The 18,152-nt window shown below is 43.3% G+C and overlaps 1 protein-coding gene and 1 long non-coding RNA gene across 10 annotated transcripts in view; one reads left to right on the forward strand and one right to left on the reverse strand.

Moving 5' to 3' along the window:
* PLCL2 (phospholipase C like 2) overlaps nt 1–18,152 on the forward strand; it is a 172,634-nt gene that overhangs the window by 23,126 nt on the left and 131,356 nt on the right. The window lies entirely within an intron of this gene.
* On the reverse strand, nt 1,838–16,446 carry LOC140696007 (uncharacterized). Of its 5 annotated transcripts, none has more exons than XR_012072140.1 (9): nt 15,674–16,446; nt 14,013–14,225; nt 12,768–12,980; nt 11,515–11,646; nt 8,752–8,857; nt 7,632–7,711; nt 7,051–7,205; nt 4,439–4,579; nt 1,838–2,836 (listed from the first exon to the last, which is right to left on the reverse strand). It is a non-coding gene; the product is annotated as an uncharacterized lncRNA (long non-coding RNA). The 5 variants fall into 5 exon arrangements; XR_012072399.1 differs by having other exon boundaries at nt 1,838–2,833; nt 8,748–8,857; XR_012072034.1 differs by having other exon boundaries at nt 8,748–8,857.

Here is an 18,152-nt window from a genome sequence, read left to right on the forward strand (position 1 = left end):
AGTTCCAGGCCTTCAGTCAGCACGATGGGTGCTGATGAGGGACTGGGACCGCTTTGGTCCAGACACCATCCTGGAGGCAGATAACTAAGAACATCTGCCAGCCAGAGGCAGGGACATGGCTGGGGTGGGCTCTTTGCCGGCAGAAGCCCGGAGCCCCCAGGAAGGACGGCAGAGGCTTTTGAAGATGATGTTGGTCCTGCCAGTCTCCCACTGAACTGTGGACTGAATCCTGTCCTTGGTGACGGGGACAGCGTGGGGTGGAGAAAGGCCTGCAGTGTAGGGGCGCAGGCAGTGATGGGGGGATGTGGAGCAGCAGGAGGAGGTTTGGGCATGCTCTGCCCTGCATGCCTGTCCCAGCTGCCAGTGGACTGGGCCGTGGGTCCACCTGGCCCCACACACCTTTCATCACTCAGACAGAAACTAGATGGTGAAGCTGATGAATCGTCAAAGGCTTGGACCCAATTTCAACCTCAGTATCAAAGCACAGTCGCTGCCTTCTAATTGAAATTTCCTTTTAGGATATAGTATACTTTCTGTTTGACATGCCTTCTATAGATTTATTTCAGTTTTTTGGAGGGGGTGCAGGGAGCAGCCAGTTAGTTTCTGCATTTAAAATGAGAGTGAGAAGTATTATTATTTACAAAATTTTTAAATGTAAAAATCTTCTATGTGAAGGGAATGGCTTTGTGATGATGAGATTAATTGTATGCAAACATTTGTAGGTATGTGCCTGTGTTTCAGAGAGGTTTTCGGCAGTTTTCAAAGGCATTGGAAATTAAAAACCACCAAACAATTGATTCAGAGCGAGATGGTGCTGTTGCAGCTCCAGCTCAGTGTTGAAGCCTCATCAGGGTATGGACAGCATATGGGAGCCTGTTAATTCTGTGCTCCCGTCTTTGGAGGAGACTGGAGCTGGGACGGGTCCCTGCAAATGGGGGGAGAGTGGCTAACCAATGCCTGTGACTTTCTGGTCCCAGTCAAGGCACCGCTAAGCATCTCGTGCTTTGAGGAAAAGAGTCCAAGTGTAACTGGAGAGACTTCTGGGACAGGAAGGTAGCAAGGCTGCATACTGACTTCTGTAGGCCCAGTCCCCTTCCTTTGTGGGCTTCTTCCTCCATTAAAATGAAGTAAAAATTGTATTTTACAACATTGTTGGTATAAAGAATGTATATTAAAACATTTTAAAGTTTTTTTTATTCCTTCTGATTTAAAACATTTTTGTGGGCTCTTAAGAATGTGGGTCTATCCATTGTACCTGCTGTCCTTGGGTAAGTTTTGGTCTTGATTTTCTTTCTAAAGTGTATAGAAGAAGTGGGATATACAAATAAATATGCTTTTTTTACATCCAGTCTATTATTCTTGAGTAAAGTTGAGAGAGGTCCCTGAGCATATTGTGAAAAATTTTGGAGAGTTTTGCATTAGTTAATATGTAACTTGCATTAGTTAATATGTATCTTCAGTCTGGATTTATTGTACTGTGGATTTTTGCTGAAAGAGTTCATTTTCAAAATTTTAATAACATTTGAGTTTTAAAAATTAAAAATTTACTGTATTACCATCCGTAACTAATATCCTACCGAATTTGAGAAGATTTACCCTTTTGAGTATATGCAGTGGAAAACATTGTAAGCATTCTTTCCAGTTTATTTGTGTTACGAATGTATAATACATTCTACATAATAAATTATTTTCTAAAAGAATTCAGCTTTCTGGAGGAACTTGTGTATTTCTCCTCCTGATGCTGAGATGTGTTCTATGAATTCTTTGAGTAAAATCCACTTTAAAAGATAACAGGCAATAATTTGTGACTTGGAAATTTCAGAGTGGCCAGGAAAAGTGTGCTAAAAATAGGAGCTGTGTTTATTTACCCTCTCCTCCACCCAGGCTAAAACATAGCCGTGCGGTTGCCGGCGTGGGGAAGGTCGATGGTGACTTGGAGGCTGATTTTTTTCTTTTTTTCCCCCTGTTGCAGAGTTGAAGGAAGAGATCATCTTTTAACTTCTGAATCCTGTTTCCTTTCTTGGACAACTCAGATGAATTATGTTCATGTGCTAGCATCTAAAAACGAGTTTGACTTTTACGTTCGTTTGGGTTTCTTATCATCCGCCTTCCTTTTTATTTATTTCATCTAAGCGCTGTCCCATGAAAGGACAATTTGACATTGTGGGTTTTACTCATAATTACACTTTCAACATTTGTCAGCTGATAATTTTACGTGTTCCTGTGTTTTTCATGGTAATCTAAAAAGATGGCTGCTTTTTTGATCATTGCGTTAAAAGGCCACGAGTTCAGTTCTTGTGCTCGTCTACGCCCTTGGCAGGACACAACTTCACAGGGCTGAGCACTGACCAGACAAGCCTGTCACTTGTGCTATGGGTCACGAGAGCCCCGGAGGGGAAGTGACCAGCAGGGCCGCCCAGAGGTGTCACCCGTGTTACTGAACACGTCTGCCAGTATCAGGACCTCTTGCCCACGTGTCACTGCTTGTTCCCTCTGCAGCCCGGCGTGGGGGCGTTGGTGGTGCCAGTGGCCCAGGGCACTGCTCTGGGGGGAAGAGCTGATTTCTCAGGCTGAGGGCTCCGTTGGCGTGGCTGTGAGTCCAGGTGGGGTCGGCTCAGTTTCCTCTTCTCTAACATACGGACGTGGAATAATGAGATCCCCGTCCCTGGCTTTTTGTGAGAATTCGAGGTCACACTGGTAGCGCTCAGCCTTCCATGCGTATGAGTGCCTGTGTTTGTGCCGACTTACAGAGCAGCAGGCGTCTAACTGAGCGTTTCTGGGTCATGCCTTTCAGGTGGAACTGGACAGTTCTCTTTGCCTACCTTCATAGAGACTGCTGGAAAGAAGTATTAGTTCACATCAGTAGATTTTAGTTTAGTTGATCTCAAAACACATTTCATGAATCTTTACTACATTAAAAACATTTTTGTCCAACTATTTTATTTAAAAAAAAATTTTAATTTAATTAAAAATTATTTATTCATTTATTTATTGGGGGGTAATTAAGTTCGTTTATTTATTTATTTATAAATAGAGGTGCTGGGGATTGAACCCAGGACCTCGTGCATGCTAAGCACACACTGTACCCCCGAGCTATACCCTCCCCTACTTCACTACGTTTTTTATTCTCATGTCATCTATTAATGCCCGTGTTTTATTCCAAATCATACTGAAGCAGGTATAAGTGAAAATGTAATTTTGTGGACTGAGTGGACTGATTTGGCACCATCAGGTCGACCTTCCTATTGCATATCTAACTCCTCCTCTGTCTTTCATGGGCTCTCTGTTTTCTGTGGGAACCAGACACAAATAGAATGGTGTGGTGAATCCTATGTGCCCATCATTCAGCCTTAGCAGTTATCAGCTGAGGGCTTGTTTCCTCTGTAACGCCGACCCACTTATCCCCATCCCATATTATTTTAAAGCAAACCTCAGATACCACATTATCCATAAATTTGTTTACACAAGCCACAGTATCTTTATTATACCTAAAGTTTAACACTGATTCCTTAATATCATCAAATATAGAGTCAGTGTTCAGATATCCAGTTGCCTTTCATATATCCAGTTGCCCTTTTTCAAGCAAAAACATAAATGGTCAGAAACAGACAGACATAGAAAACAAACTTATGGTTCCCAAAGGGGAAAGGAGGTGGGAGGGATAAATTGGGAGTCTGGGATTTGTGGATACAAAATATATAAAATAGGTAAACAATGAGGTCCTACTGTAGAGCACAGGGAACTCTATTCAATATCTTACAATAACCTATATGGAAAAAGAATCTGAAAAAGAATATATATATGTATGTATAACTGAGTCACTATGCTATACACCAGAAATTAACCCATTGTAAATTGATGATACTTCAGTAAATACATATATCTATAGTTTGTTTAATTTAGGGTCCACATCAGGTCCCACATGTTGTGGTTGGGTGGCATGTCTCTTAAGTCTCTTGGTCTTCCTCCCTGTCAGTCAGCTGTTGCCTGTGGGCAGGGGGCCATGCATCCCGGGGTTTGCTGAGAGCTCTTAGCTGACAACACCCAGAGCAGCTGGGGCACTTGTGCAGAGCACCCGTGGTACCACTGCTCGGTGGAGAACTTCCAGGCAGAGGGAACAGCACGAGCACAGGCGTGTGAACGGCACGGCGCGGCACGTTGGCGGGGTGCTAGCGCCGTCTTGGAGGCGGGCAGCCTCGGGGAGGAGATGTCGGGGCTGCAGGCTGTGTCCCGGTTGTGGTTATTATATGTTTTTGATGCTGGTATCGAAACAGCTGGTGTATTCAGATGAAGATTAAATTAATAAAAATGTGATGGTAGCAGAGACTGTTGGAAATGATACAGTATATCAGCGCAACGCGTATTTTATGGGAACGTCTAAATTGAAGATTTATGGTAACGTGTGGTAAGCATTGTGGCATCTGAGTTAACTAGATACCTGGAACGAAGTAAGCTTCAGCCTTCTCTCCCTTGGCTGTAAAAGCGATGATAGCCCACGATGGCATTCCAGAGGACGGACCGGAGTTATCACTGAGTCCCAGCAGTGGTCTGGAAGGACTGTCTTATCTACCTGCTGAACCTGGTAAAAGAGAAATATTTTGCCAGCTGCAGAGATCAGTGTTTTTATGTTTCTGTCTAACACATTTAAACAGTTGTTATCCGTGTTGATGTTCTTGGGCTGAGTTCTTGATGCGATAACTTAAAATGAACAAGTTATTTTTTATTTTTTAATCAACTTGGGGGGGAGTTTATTAGATTCATTTATGTATTTATTTATGTATTTATTCATGGAGGTACTGGGAATTGAACCCAGGATCTTGTGCGTGCTAAACGCACACTCCACCACTGAGCTACACCCTCCCCTCTAAAATGTACACTTTCAACATACAGGTTTTGGCTGTTTCTTTTTTTTTATTTTTAAAAATTATTTTAATTTTGATTTTTATTTTATTTATTTATTTTTAGTTTTTTTATTTATGTTTCTTGATAGCAAGGACCTAGGTTTGAGCTATCCTGTCTCATCATCAGCCTTTTCAGTCCCCTTTGCTGATCCAACCTCAGAGTGTTGCAGTTTTTGAGTGCAGTCTTTTTCTACCTGTTTTTTTCTGTCTGTCTACACTCTGGGGATCTCCTCCTGTGTCCTGGCTTTGCACGTCATCTCTCTGTCCGCCACTCCCAGGTTTATCTCTCCAGCCCAGTAACTCTTCCCCACCCCAGGCTTGCGTCTCCAGCTGCCTCCTGGATCTCTCCACTTAGCCTGGCTCAAACATGGCTCTCCTTTTTCCTTTCTCTGCAGCCTCCCCGTCTCAGTGGGATGGCAGTGTCTCCTTGTTGAGGCCTAGGGGTTCTCTCTGACCCTCTCTCATACACCACGTCCAGTCTATCAACACATTCTTTTGGTTCTACCTTCAGAATAAATGTGGAACACGAGAGTAGGATCCCCATCGCACAGGAAGTAACAGGCACAGCTCTGATCTGACACAGGTCCGTTGAGCTCCAAAGCCTTCACTGTTATTTTGCATATATATATATATATATTTGTTTGTTTTCTATTTGCATAGTTTTTAAAAAAAGACATAGCTTAATGGGAGAGTAGGGATACACTCAGAACTGAGAAAGAATATTCCAGGATATCTTTAGAGTTTACTTAATGTGTCTCCCTAGTTCTGGGAAACTGAAATCTAACTCATGTACTAGACCATGTTTTCTTCTGAACAAACCCGGGTCTTTAAGAAACCAGAGGTGAGAACCTCCTTCTCCAAGTAGCTAATAACCTACAAGCTTCACTTCTGCTGTTTTGGGGTGCTGGGCCCTCGGAGCTGGTGCCGTCCACCTGAGTGGATGAGCGAAAACCTAAACTGGCTCCAGGGACCGTTAGGTGTCCCCTGGGATCAGTCTTTGTGCAAAATGAAAACTGTCATTTGTTTCTCCCTCTGTTTTCGTAAGTATCATATGGACACCTTGCCTCATAGACAGCCCGCCCGGTGGCTTCGTGTTCCCACTGAATGACTTGGTTTTGAAATATTTAATTTGGATCTGAATTGGTGGAAATATTTTGTCAGTTTTTTAAAAAAAATCCTTGAAGTGTTTTAAAATTGTATCACTGTTGTGATTGATCTTCAGCCGTAGAAGCAAAAAACAGACATGGAAGGACGGCCCTGCGCAGGTAAAATGCTGAAGTTTAGTCCTGACGTGTCTGGTATCTTCTAGAAAATCTTACTTGGCAGCAGGTTAGCATTCGTAGGGTGGTTTTACTCTCGGGCACTTTGTTTCACGGATCCGAGTCTGTCTCCCCCGAATCAGCTTGTGAGTTGCATCCGTTTGCTCTGCCGCTTTTCTTCGAAGGGAACTGAGACCCGTCCCGTGGTGCGAGGTGATGAGCAGTGTTGCTCAAAAAGCCAAAAATAGCCTTGGGCCCCTGACTGAGAGCAGGTGCTCTCCACCCCGTTACTCTGCTGGCTTTGCTCTAACAAATACTAAGACACAGCCCTGGAAAGCTCAACCACGGGGGGGATCCCTAGTGAGGTCTATAAAAGTGACTCCCTCACCAGAGCAAATCAGCCACCCAGACAAACAGAACCCTTCTTGAGACGCTGGTGTGGGAGGTCGGGCCCCTCCTGCCTGCTGACCATATCCTCAGAGTCCCCCACACCTATGCCATCATTTCTGACGCTGAGGCCAGCTCTTGTCCCACGGTCTGGGACCATGATGAGACTGTATCTCCCTTCCCCCTGGTCCTCTCCCTCTCTCCCACGTCTCTTTCCAGATTGTTTCTAGGTCAATACTCCCATAATACCACTTGGTATTATTTCCTACTCAGCACTTCTGTGATGCCTTTTGCTTGGAGGCTGGAGCCCCGGCTGTCATCTCAGTTTTCAGGGTACTCCCCCCTTGTCCTCATGCTTCTCCTGGATCCCTCCCTACTTCTCGCCTGCCCCACTTCCAGCCAGACCGGCAGACTGCAGCCACTTTACGTCCCTCTATTTTTGGATGTGTCCTGGTCCTCTCCTGTGGGCAAGCCCTCCCTCCCTCGTCTAGGGCATGGCTTACTCGCTGGTTGACTTTGGTTGTAGGATGTGCTGTGTCTTCCATCTTCTGAGTCTCTCCTGCCCGCTTATTCGTGTCTTCACCTAGGAAGCAGGCTCACTGCCTAGTGTGGGATGTGAGGCCTTTCTTCACCCTGTCCTCAGGTTATTGCTGAGATTCTGTTAGTAAATGTATCAATTAATATTTTAATGGTTTATTGCTCCCCTATGATTACTTGAAAGAATATCATCTGAAATTTGGTTGTAAGGGAAAACAAATGTTTAAATTTAGTCAAAATTTTTGTGACCCATAAAGTGACTTTGCTTTGAGAATGGGAAATTAAATCCAATTACTGAATAGAATATGAATACATAAATATATTTATGTGTATATATGTAAAACTTAGCTTTAAGTATTTGTGTGTATATATATATATATATAACTTAGCTTTCATGAAGTCATTTTTATGACAGTGTGTTGCTAAAAAAAGCTCTTGTAACCAGTTTTTAATGATCTGCTTGTAAATTTGGTTCCTGGTTAAAAAAAGTAAAAGATGCCTCTTATTTATATTGACATACAGAGACTGCATTAATGTTAATACCCACCGTAGTGTTTTTCTTTTTTAAAATGTTTTCTTCAGTCCCCTATGATGTGTGACTCCTCCAGGTCCTCTGCTACCAGGAGTCTATAACGACCATAGTATGTATTATTATAAGGTTTTATGTTTGGTAACTACACAATGCAATTCAGTTCTATTCCATCAATGTTCATCTTTTCCTCTCTTCTTGTTTAATGTGGAATTTTAGGCATATGCCATTTTTTATGAGAAATTGTTTTAATTCTGAGTTGTGGAGAAAGTAGTCAGAAAATTAAGGTGACTGTAACACAGATCTTAATGTAGTCTTTAAAGTTTTTGTGAGGCTAATAAAGTGTGTTTTGTATATAGAGAAATAGGTATTAACAGTGAGGTGAGGAATAAGGGAGAAGTATACTAATTGAACTTAATTTTCTTAAACACTAATACTGTCTAAAGGAAAGATGAATTTTCAAAAAACACATTTCTTAAGTGTACCCATCATTAAGATTAGTATGTTGAATTTAATTGAGCATCTTAATTAAAATATTAATGTCTTTACATGATACATTTGAATTTTCAAGTTTTTCCCCCCTCTTAGTGGTCTAATTTTACCAGATTAAAAATATATGGATATCTTTTTTTAAAAATAGAATTTGATAAATCTTAGTCTTCATGAAATTCACAATAGTAGAAAGGAATGATTAAAAGTTCCTACAATGTTTGTTAGAGAGTCTTCTTCCTATCACAGGATTAAGAGGATATGTTTAAAGATGTAAAATTGAATTCATAGAACACACCTTAAAATTGTAAAATAATACTTTAAATTTAGAGGAACAAACATTTCATCTGTTTATAAAAATTGTATTAGTGGATGTTAGAATTAAAACATATCTCTTACAATGTGGTGAAGAAAAAATAACATAAACCTAGCAATGTGTAATACTAGTGAACATTCTTTTTCTCTATGAGAAATTTCATTTGACTCAAGGCCTACAGGTTGCTTAAGACTTCATTGAAATTGGCACGTTTATTCTCAGCCTTAGTTTGTTTATTTTCAAAGTGAGAGTTCTGAGTAAGCATGTTCACACATTCGCTTTATGCTAATAGTTAGCCAAAACCTGACACGGAGAAAGTCAGTGTATACTTGCTGTTAGGATCGCTGAAATTTTCCAGGGAGTATTTCGTGTTCGAGTTTTCCGTGCTCCGCAGTTCATGGGTTTTCAAGGCACTGGAACTCTGGGAAGCTGGTTATTCCTGAAAAGGTAAATCTGATACTATTTGGGCCAAGCCAGGCTTGCCGTAGGGGAGAGGACGGTGCTCCTTCTCTGCCCACCCCTCTCCCAGCCCCAGGTTTGTGGGCGGCGGGGGTTGAGGGCAGAGATGGAGGTGAGGGGGGAGAAAGATTGGAGAGTAAAGGCAGGACACCCACCCAGCTTCCATTCAAAAGCCCGGGATGGAACAAAATTGCGCAGAAAACCTAGGCTTTTAACTTGCTCACCCTCAGAAAAGTGATTCACCAACATCTCAAATAGTCTGCGAAGGCGCCTATGGTTTTTAATTAATTAAATCAAAGCAGGCTTATTACTAAGGCCCTCTAATTTTGAAAAGCATTCCATGTTTTGATCGGACTGAAGGATTTGTTGCTTTTTTGTCTCATTTTGCTGTTTTGCAGATTAAAGCTCACTTTAGTACCACAGCACTGGGATGGGCAGAGTTGACTCCGTAAACCTGCCGAACTAGGGAACAGATACATTTGAGGAAGAATGGGGAATATGGACTGTAAGATTATTCAGCTTTTTAAAACAAGGAATAACCAAATATTCTGCTTTTCAACTAGTTGTTTCTCACACGTTTTCATGAAGAAAATAGCATATCCCTTTTTGTGTGATAGGTTTCGCTGGTTTCTGTACTGAACTCATTTTCCATCTACTGAACGTATCACTCCTGGAGGCAATGAAGTAAGGAAAATGGTCTGTAAGGTGGAGAGATGGTCAGGAGGGATGTAGTCGGTCCCGGAACTACTTCCCATGAGAAAAATACATTCTGCAGATTGGCATTCAATTTTGTTATTGCCAAGTCTCCAGGAATAATTTCCCGCCAGGAGCATTCAGTGTGTTAAAGAGAACAGCCTAGAAGAAGAAAATTAATACCATCCATGTAAAGAGCCAGTGGTGCTGTGGCATCCTGTGAGCGGGAACTCTGTCATCTGGTTATTAAGAGCAAACATCCAAATGGTTGATGACGACCGTTTGGAATTATTTTGACCCAAATTACCTCACGAGACTTAAAACCTAAGTGTACTGTCCGCAGGAATTTTGAAGGATGAAAGGTAGAGATCGCTGAAATACTTTGCTTCCCTTTTGGTGTTCCGGTCTTACAGTAAAGGGTGTCTTGGGCGCTCTTCTCTCTTGTGGGCGGGGGTGGGGGGGTTAGCCCTGTGTCATCGGGACCTCGGGGGCAAAGTTGCACCCTGCGGGTCCTGCGTCTCCCCTCCTCCCCTCACCGGTGCTCTTTGTCTCGGGAGACCCTGGAGACGCGTGTACTTTCCTTGGGAGGTTGCCTGGCAGCGCCTGGAGAACGGGATAGCTGTGCTGGGTAGGGCTGTAAAAGGCCCTTCCTTCCCCGGCCCTGCCTTTCCCTGGTACTTAGCCCTTTTCTGTCCTTCGCTGTCTGGGTGTGCAGAGTACGGCCCCGTTTCGTTACGGACACGCATCCTCCGTGCGCTGGTGCACTGATCTGCCTCTGAGTTGGGTCAGGTCTGAAGGGCCTTTGCAACCCGGTCCATCTGGCTAACTCGCGACCAAGTGTACGAGTTAGTCTGATCACCAGACTCGGCAGTAATGTAGAGTTTTCAGGGTTATTATTTTTTTTTTTTAGTTTTCTGTTTCTTGGCCAAAGCACGTCCTTCTGGTTCCTGCAGCTGTGTAACAAGCCACCTTAAACCCCGCGGCATGAACAGTCACCTTTTTATTGATCACGGATTCTTTGGGTCATTACATTGAGCAGGACACGTCGGGAGGGCTGGGTGACTCAAACCACTGGCGCCAACGCTGGAGGCTGCCCGGCCAGGACGGCCTCCTCCTCGTCAGATGTCGAGCCCTTTCGTGGGGTAACGGGTAGGCGGGGCTCGGCGGACTGTCCACCGGAGTGCCTGTGTGATGGCTGCAAGTGGCTGAATGTCCCCCAGGCCAAGCTCCCCCAAAGAACCAGGTGGAAGCTGTATGGTCTCCTCTGACAGGGCCTCAGATGTCACACGGAGTCCCTTGTGCTGCATTCTCTTGGTTATAAGTGAACTATAGGCGGGCCCAGCTTCAGGCAGAGGGAGTGAGACCCCCTTCTCGATGGGCAGGGGGTGGGTGTCAGGTTCACACCAAGCAGAGAGGGGAGCACGAGGGACATGGTGGCGGTCACCTGAAGGACTTGTGCAGAGGGGAACCCGCATCTGGACATTTCGATTCCATAGTGCCACATCTCTCTTTTCTTATGTGAATCATTCCAGGGTCTCATCATTTAGTATTATATTGAAAAAAATCTGGTCGACTGCCTTTTCACTTATGTGTGTTGCTGACACACAGCTTTTGTGTGACTGCAGGATAGGAGGAGGACCATTCAGCTCAGCGTTCATTCATGCCCTCCAGCTGAGAGACTGAAATAAGGCGACGAGATTTTGCCAGGTTACCACTGTAAAGGAGGAGCTGATTGTCACCATGAACTTTACAGTCAACAAGGCTCTGGAGCCAGGAGGGTGGAGGGAGAGAAATGTAAAAATGGGCAATTTTTGTGTATGCAAAATAACCTTTTTAGATGATGTGTGAAAACTCCCCTGAACGCTGTCGGCTGGGCTCGTTCTAAACAGCCTGCCCCAGAGGGATACACGTTGGGCCTTTAGCAATAGCTTCGTGTCACCTTACCAGTGAGGTGATGAGGTGGAATGATGTCCTACAGACACAGAATCATCATGACTTTGTGTTGGAGGAAAAAGACCGGGCTAACGGAGCAACCTGGCCGAGGTACTGGAGCTGGCAGGGCCTCTGTTTTCTCATCTGGAAAGTGAGGGATGGAGATCTCTTGTGAATTTATTGTTCTTGCACTAACAAAGCACCGGAGAAAGGCAATTAGGTGGCAGCTCAGAGTTAATATTAAATTGAGGTACAAGGGTCAATCCAACAAGTTTCGCAAAGTTATTGAATCCTTATCGCTTGACTTTTGGCAACATCTATAAACTTGTATTGACTTAAGCAGAAAAGTTACACAGAAATACCGTGGGGAAACTCGGGGCTGTCAGTTGTTCAAAAAGATACGGACATCATTCTTACCTTTGAGCGTTTAGAAATTATAATAAATTAGATGTGAAATATTTTAGGTCAGATGCTGAGTGTTGTACCTTTGAACCCCAAACCTGAATTCACTCCTCTGGAGCCAGAATTTCGATTCCTAAATAACCGTTTAATAGGAGAGAGTGCAGTGGGGCTTCCAGGGCTCTCCTGGTCCTCCTGGGCTCTGACCGTGCCTTTGGAGAAGGACTCGTCACTGCTTTGACGTCTCAGGCCTGCATTATTTTTGTACTGTTCAGTTGTAAGATTTTAGGAATTTGTCCCTTTTGCCTAAGTTTTCAAATTAGTTGACATAGTATTTATCATTTTCTCATACCTTTTGACAATCCCCTGCGTCTGTAGTTACGTCTTTCTCTTCATTACTAGTATTGTTTATTTGTTTTTTTTCCTTGATCCAGCTTACCTGTGATTTATCAGTTTAATAATTTTTTTCGACTGCACATACACGATATTGCATGTAAATACACATATACAGTATACTGCACTTTTTTTTAGCTTACATATGTGTACTAATTATTGTTTCTAAGAACAGATTAGATCTTTAGCTTTTTAAACTTACATAGTTATCAAAGGAATAAAGCCAACCACAAAATAAGAATCAACAGAATGAAGTCATCTAATCATGCAAAGAATTTTCTTCTAAAAACCAGCTTGGGGCTTTGTTGACCTTCCCTATTGCTCTGTTGTATCCCTTCCCTGTTTCATTCATTTCTGCTTTTCTCTTTTGCCTTTCTCCTTATTATTTGTTTCCTTTTCCTTTCATTGGGTTTATCCTTTTGGCTATTTTTCTGGGTATTTTAAGCCATATGTTTGGCTCTTTAATGTCTCACCTCCCTTTAGGGTACTGATTCTGTGGCCCGTCCGGTGGGGTTTCATGGCTGACGGCTGTGGGGGTCAGGCTGGGTGGGCACTGTCTTCCTGGAAGGGCTCCCCTCAGAGTAAGGAGGACGCACGCCAGGTAGCAGCTCTTAAGTCTTCATTCCAGGGAACCCTCATCGCAAAGACCCTGTGACCATGGACTCCAGAATGGTATTTTCTGGACACTGTGGTGTGAAAATTAGCAAAGCAACGGAAAGTTCATTCAGGCAAATTATAAAATAACTCACACCCCCGTATATAGCCTCTGTCTAAAAGCTTCATTTCCCGAATATGCTGCTGCCAACCCAGCCTTTTTTCCTCACTGCTTTTGAGGCTCAAAACAACAAAAACAACAAAAGATCAATGAGGCAAGGAGCCTGTGTGCTTTTAAACAAATTAAAAGAGCTCGTCCACAATGTTTTGTTAATGGTACTGTTTGTAGTTTCGTTCCTTTATTATCTGTAAAAAAAAAAAAACAAAAAAAACAAAAAAAAAACTTCTGTGTTGTAGCAGAAACAAATAAAAATGGATTTGCTTCTCATTTAACCAGAGACCACGCAGTTCCTCAAACACTGAAGAAGTAGGAGTTGACTGTATCGATAACCGCTGTATTTCAACCACTACTAAATGAGAATACAGCACAACATTTTGAATATTCAGTCTTCAGCCTCAAGGCGTAATCTGTAAATGAGTTTTTGGTTATGCCACATTTATAGTTTTCTGTTGTCCTTGCCGTTTGGAGGAAATTTAGTGTGGTAATTGCAATTAAAATGATCTCTCACCTTTAATTAAAGTTTGAATTAGAAATCTCACTCAGAAGAACAGAACAGATCAAAGCCATAGAAGAAAAGTGATTAACATTTTGACTTAAAAGCATCTTTAAGTGTTACATCTTTTGTTTGTGGATCTAACCCGTATGTTAAATTTCTCTAAGGGCAGTGGGCCAGGTTCTCCGCCTTTTAGGTATGTGTTCATAGCAACAGATACCTGCTACCTGGTCAGTAGAGAGATGCTAGTCTGCTGTTTTACTCCAATCTTATGAAAATGGACAATTCCAGAATAAATTTACCTTCGTAGAGATTCTCTCTTTAAAATAATTAGGCAGGGAGATTATGTTTTCCTGTTGTATGTTTGACCATCTGTCTGTATCATGTAAGAAACCTTTGGGTAAAGTGACCCAGAGGTCAAGGGACTGATGTATTGGGAAGACGAGGTACCTGCTTAATGGAGAGCTGTGGCCTGGTGACTGTCACACCTGATGTTGGCAAGCTGATGACACATCTCTAAGTGAACTCGCGAGCTGAGAGCGATCTTTCGAGGGAAACAGCATCTGGATTTCCCTAAGAGGAGATCCCATTTCACCACGCTTTCAGAATTCCTCAAAGGCCAGATGGGGACGTGGACGAGGAAAGCAGGAGACACCCTGCCACCTGCATTTTAGACAAAGGTGAAGTCAAATACGGACGACTTTGGAAGAACAAGGCTCTAAACTCCCGGAATATCACTATTCATTTTTGCATACAAGTGCAGAAAATGTTTTCTGAGGACAGGTGCAGGTGGTTTTAGCACGGTCTTTACCACGGCCTCTGCCTATTAATCAGGCAATTATGAAGAAAGAATTTAATGATGAAGAGTCCGAACAGACCTACTGTCTATTTAAATAAGGGCACAGGAAATCTTAAGATATTAGTATCTGAATTAATATCTATGTGGAAGAATTTCCTCCAAGAAACTGGTAGCTGTGGGAAAAAAGTTGAAGATGCTTTGATTTGAGTACGTTGGTTAAGTTAACACATATTTTTAACAGGAGAACAAAAGAGAGAATTGCGCGCAGCTATTTGTAAAGAATGTGATGCAACAAAAGCTATCTTGAATCTGTGGCAAGGTGGGGGAAAATTTGTGCTTTTTCATAGTCAATGAACTTTTAAAATTAATTTCTGCGAAGCAGAGTCTTAACTACTGGAAGAGTTTGGCTGTGTGGTTTTGGTTATGTTAAAACGTATTCAGGCAGAATTTTAGTGTTTGGAATTCAGCACTGCGATTTCGAGTTTGGAATAGAAATGCTAAGTCAGAACCTATTTTAAGCATGTAACACCCCTCAAAACTTTAAAACAACCGTGAGATTTAAAGATGGTCTAAAAATGGTAACTTGAAAGATTTGAAGTCTCTTCATGCTTTTCTGACTGGATGGAACTTTCTTTGCTAATGTCTTCTCTCTCTTAACTCTCACAAAAGGTTGCTGTCTTTGTCAAAAAAAGTCATTCCTAAGATCTTGTAATTCCACCAAATATAGTTCTGGTTGGGGCCACATTTGGGAAGTTAATCTTCCTGTGCTTGTATTTGTTAATAGTACAATGTGTTTAACAGAGAGCTTAGAAAGTGCGGTGTTAGGTGCTATTGAAATCTCTCCCGCGGGTATATTTCTCTCAATAGAAAATTCACAATTGGCACAGGCTATGGAATGAAACATTCCATGTTTGGACGGGGACAGAATCCTTTCTTAGCCCACAGTAATTAAAATGAAAATAGTATGGTTCAGGGGAAAATAATCTTTTAGAGGCAGCTAAGTATGCTACCTCAGAAAGGAGTAATCAGAGTCCAGGGTTTAATTAATGACAGTCTCTCCCTCTTCCCTCCCCCTCCCCCATCAAGGCATCCATTAGTTAATACTTTGGACAAAGAGAAAGCGTCTGGAAGCCAAGGTTTCATATGGAACCCTGATCTCCCTATTGATGCCTGCTGAAAAAGTAGAAAAGGGTTGATTGGAGAAGACAGTAACCCTTCTATAATAAATATGTAGAATATCACAAGCTCTTTCTAGGAGTAAGTTTAAGAGATTTCTACCTGTTAATATTACAAGTGCTCAAAAGACGCTCACCTCCCACCCTGCTCCTCCGGCTAGTGGTTGGGATGTGGTTTGTGTTGGACTCCTCAAGCAGCCACTGGGGCTCAGACCCCTGCAGCCTGGCGGGGGGCGTCTCAGCCCTTGTCAGAGGGAGAAGACAGCCCTCAGTCATCACGGTGGCTGCTCAGCTTCGGGGACTCAGCAGTGGGCTGGGCCCGGCAGGGGGTCTGTGGGAGTCCTCCGGCAGTCCAGCTCTGAGTGGTGGGGCGGGCCCTGGCCTTAGCAGGTCACAGCTAAGAAAGGGCCAGGAGTGCAGAGACCAGGGGCCTGAAGGCCGGTGGGAGAGGCCTGGCTGCGGGGATGCAGGCCCGGATTTCTGTCTGCTGCTTCCTCTTATCACCTGGGGGAGTCTTTGGCCTGGGTGCTGTGACATCTCCCAGGCCACTCCCCTCTTCTGTCAAAGCCTCCCTCTTCCTGAGTCAGGCACACCCGGGGCATAGGGCTTGATTCAGTTGCGTCACACGACTGCTTCTGTTAGCTTTGCCCTTAAGTAAACATCAGTTCTTCCTTTTCATCACGCTGGGGGGTGTTGGCCATTGTTTCTTCAGCCATTCCTTCTGTCCTTCTTCCCTTTCCTCTTGTCCCGGGATTCTCACTGTGCGCACGTTGTGTGACTGATGGTGACCCCCAGCGTCTCTTAGTCTCCGTTCAGTTTTCTGCACTTTTATTTCCTCCCGCCCTTCAGACTGGACCGTATCAGTTGACCTGGTGTCAGCTTTGCTGATTCTTCCACCTGCTCGAATGTGCTAGTGAGCCCCTCTCGTGGGAATTCCGTTTCCATGACAGTGCTTTGGAATCCAGAATTTCATTTTGGCTCCTTAAAAAAAAAGATTTCTATCTATTTAGTGATCATCTCTATTTGATGAGTCACCACTCTCGTGATTTCCTTTGGTTCTTCGTACAGAGTTCCCTTTAGCTCTTAGAGTGTATTTAAAATCACTGATTTAAAGTCTTTATCTAGTAAGTCCAATGTGAGGCCTCCACAGGGACAGTGTCTATTAATTGCCTTCTCCTCCTCATATATGGGCCATACTTTCTTGTTTCTTTACATGCTGTATAATTTTTTGTTGTTGAGATTTTAAACACTATAATGTGGCAATTCTGGAAATCAGCTTCCACTCCCCAGGGTTGTGGCTTTAGTGGCTTTTTTTGTACTAATTTCATAAAGTCTGTATTCTTTGTCGTGTGTAGACACCGCTATCTTTATTTTATTAGCTGGTGATGAGACAGACATGTGCAGCTCTGCTGTAGCCCTCACTTCCTTCTTGCACGGAAACTGCATGTTGCTCAGAGGTGAGAGTTTTGGGCTCTCCCGGGGCTTTCTCCATGTACTTAGCCCTTCAGCTTCCCAGGAGTGTGTCTGATCTTTTCAAAGTCCTTATGTGCCATAGCATCTCATCTCTCGGCCTTGATTAGCGTGTTATTTGAGTCAACTGTTACCCATCGCCCTCAGGCAGCAGCAACTGATATACTTGCATTGAAGTGTTTCTGACCAAAGCCCCAGGGAGCCCGCCTCAACACTGGAAGAGTTTCAGATTAGGAGAGATTAAGCCAAGCCCTTTGAGCTGAGCCAAGCAACCGGATCAGAACAAACAACCACAAGTCTTTCCGAAGAAGCTTCGTTCTGCTGCTTCTGGTGATGGTGTCTGGACTGGGAACATGGGCTGTTGTCTTCAGGGTGCTCCCCCCCCGACCCTGAGCTGGGGGTGAAGGATGGGACCAAGGCAAGTTATAATGCCACAAAGCTGACTGTTCTACTGAGTCTCCACTGCTTTTTATTGATTTAAGTGTTCCCTCGGTTTCTTTTGGTTGCTTCCACTGTTCCAGAAATGTCGATTTAGACAGTTTTGCCAGTTTCCTTGGTGCTTCTGTGGAGGAACAGACTTTGGGAGCTTCCTGCTCTACTGTTTTCACGAATGTCACTTACCATCTGACTTTGGTTTTATGGGCGTCTGTGAACTTCAAACTGTAGCTGTTTAATTTAGCATCCAACTTGCAACCTTTCTTGATTAATCTTTTTCATTGAAATAAGTGAGTGGATATACTCTTTGCTGCTTTTATATTCAATATGTCAAAGTTTGCTTTTCTTAATACTATACTTTCTGGAACCCTCTAGAGTCTGTAAGCATATCCAGATGAAGTTGGTTTTCCCAAGTTAGAGTAATAAAAATTTCAAGTCTAATACCTTATTTTAATAAAATAGGACTCCCTTGCATGAAGGTGAATAAGATAAGTCTTGGAGAATCCCATCAGTTTCTATAAGATTCAGCTTTCCTAGAATTTACTTGCCTTCTAAATCGCTAGTGTTCATTGCACACTTTCATATGGGTATTTTACTGTTTGATGGCTGACAGTCTTGCCCAGTGGTCCAAGAACCCTCTAGTGCAGAGACAGTCTCTGGTTTTACTCACCTTGGTTCCCTCAGCTCGGGCATGGTGCCCAGCACACAACA

This window comes from Vicugna pacos, chromosome 1 (assembly GCF_048564905.1).
Source record: "Vicugna pacos chromosome 1, VicPac4, whole genome shotgun sequence".
Lineage (NCBI taxonomy): Eukaryota > Metazoa > Chordata > Mammalia > Artiodactyla > Camelidae > Vicugna > Vicugna pacos.